Genomic DNA, 3090 nt, shown 5'->3' on the forward strand with positions numbered 1-3090 from the left:
GACAAAATGGCATCCAATGTAATAAAAAAGTCAACCAACAAACTTGATTCTTGTACCGGATCTCCTCTCTGGTAAACAAGAATACCCTGAAGACTCTGGCAGGAGCAAGGGTACTACGACTATGCTTGCACCTCATGGTACCAAAGCACCTCAAAGGCGCTAAAAACAAAATTACAAACATCTCAAAACAAACTGGTTAGACTACTGCTTGACCTGACTCCAAGAACCCACCTCACCCCTGCCCACTTTGACAACCTAGGATGGCTTAGAGTAGACGACAGAGTACAGCAACTTGCAATGGGCCTGGTCTACAAGATACACTACACGACCAAGGTACCCATGTACTGTACATGTCAAAATACTTCCCAAAGGTCAGTGAATACCACGATCACAACACCAGAGGGAGCTCCACAAATCATGTTAAACCCAGATATGGCTCAAACAAGGGACTAAACACAATGACAATTATGACAATTATGCCACATCAATGTGGAACACCCTACCCAGAGCTGTAAAGGAATGTGAATCACTACCCACTTTCAAAACCACTCTCAAAGAACACCTACGGGAGACTGCAATTCGAAACTGGCCCCTGTAAATGTCCTAACCCAACTCCCTCCAATGTACAGTAAATGACCAAGTATGGTTTTGTCAATATTCCAATGTACAGGGAGGGAGAACAGGGGAAGACATTCGGCAAATGACGGCGGGTCCGGGAATCGAACTCGGAGTCAACCAGATCTGTGACGCAGCACGGTATTCCCCGACGCTATCTCGTCGAGGTACATGGTGAGCTACTGGAGCTACCCCCAATGTACAGTTTTGCTTGTACAGTTGTACAGTGTTCCCCACCCACCCCTCCTACCCAACCCCCCACCCCCAACCCCACCCACCCAACCACCTCCAATGTACAGTGCAATCTGTTAATAAAGTTTTCAATCAATCAATCAATCAATCAATCAATCAAACATCACAATAAGTCAAGAACAAAACAAGAACACCATAAGGTCCAACAAATTTAAAATAAATGCAAAATAAAGTAATGCAACACTCCCAGACATACCCCATGCGAAGGTAAGTAAAAACTCAATAAAACCTAGCAATAGGAAAAAATGCACCACAGGCAATGTGGAGGAGAGAAACCTTAGAAGGGCCATTCAAGGGGGGATCTCCCTTCTTAGATGTCGGTGATAGTAGTGTTGCAGACGGACAGTTGGTAAGCATGCACTCATGTGTGTAGTGAAACACAGATGAGTGCATGCAATAGCAACTGAACATTTTGAAAGATTAAAGATAGAGCTGATAGCGGATCTATTTGAGGCACAGGGGCGGCGCAAAGAGGGTCACGTCCTCCCCGTCTTAATCACGGGACGGGACGTCCGGCACTCCAGCACTCCGGCAAGAACCCCCGCGTTTCATTGTATACTTGTATGCCGTCATGGCCGCCTAGTTATAGTTGAAAGTGGGGGTGCAATTTTTTTTTTATAATTTTTTTGATATTTTTTTCATTTAATGAACCTGTACGTGCAATTTCCTGCAATATAGAGCCTTCAATCTTGACCAATAAAGCTGCTCTTTTCACTATAAAACTCAGTTTATATTGCAGTATGATAGCCAATTACTATAATAATAATATATTAATATATATATATTTATATACTGTATATATACTGTATATTTTTTTTGCTCTTTTATTTTTATTAAATCAATCTCCTTTCAAATAGGCCAAGTTTTTAATAAGAAAGAGAGAAAAAATACCAACAAGGAACAATAACAGGGTCTGCTGTAAATATAGCCTATTTTGTGTCTTAATTTGTTATGTTATCCTACACTTTAAGCTGTCTGATATTTCCATTACCTGTAACTCTTGGGTCTCTTTCTCTCCTTCTCTGCCTCCTCCCTGAGTCTGCACAGTCACCATATCATTCTACATTAAGAAGAGCAATACACTTATGAATACACTGAACCGGTTTGAATACACAATCTTTATGCTACTCTGTAAAGAAAGGGAGAGAGGGGGGGATATATAATCCAAGTATTTGTGTCTTAATTTGTTATGTTATCCTACACTTTAAGCTGACTCTCTGATATTTCCACTACCTGTAATTCTTTGGTCTCTTTCTCTCCTTCCTGAGTCTGTACAGTCACCATATCATTCTACATTAAGGAGAGCAATACACTTATGAATACACTGAACATCATTATGAAACATTTCTATTGCACCCTTACTTACAATTCATTATGAATTGAAAATGGGGAACCCTGATGTAAACAAGACGAAAGTCTTTCTCTGGTCTGCATCCCCTTAACAATTGTGTGTATTGAGCCGTACTGTACTGTACCCATTCTGCAATCTGTTATTGATTGATTAAAAATGTTAATAACATATTGCAGAATGGGTACAATATAGTACGGCTCAATACACACAATTGTTAAGGGATTGCAGACCAGAGAAATACTTTTGTTTTGTTTACATCAGGGTCCCCCATTTACAATTCATAATGAATTGTAAGTAAAGGTGCAATTAATACCGTGCAATCCATTATTTGTGGAGCCCGCCCTTTAAGTCTTTGAGCTATTAGGCTACTAGGGTTCTTACTTTGCGTTTTGGTGTACTGAAAAATGCTCCGATGTCTGTATTCTTTCTTTTTTCTGCCATGTTACCTGGTTGGCTGGACACACACACACACACATTTTCATTTCAGGTATTGTACCTTAAGATAATTGAACATCTTGATTTACCGTAAATCCTCAAATATAGGACGGGTCTTCTATTTACCTCAGCTGCAAAGAGCACCAGGCCTTTATTAGAGAGGCTTATATAAGAGGCAGGCCTTAATTTCTAAAAATGACACTCATGGACATAATCCCTTCATTTTCAGACTTTTATTGCATTATTATTATTATAAAAAAAATAAAAATAAAATAAAAGTAAAATCTTTTTTTGGGGGGGGGGGGGGGGGGGGGGGCCCTGCTCGCAAACGTTAAAATTTGCAAACGAAGTCAACGTTATCCAGCTGACGACACCACATATCTAGATATATGACAACGTTAGCTAGCGGCTAGCACTAAAGCTAATGCCAACCAGAG

The sequence above is a fragment of the Notolepis coatsorum genome (assembly GCF_963971535.1).
Source record: "Notolepis coatsorum genome assembly, contig: SCAFFOLD_722, whole genome shotgun sequence".
NCBI classification, from domain to species: domain Eukaryota; kingdom Metazoa; phylum Chordata; class Actinopteri; order Aulopiformes; family Paralepididae; genus Notolepis; species Notolepis coatsorum.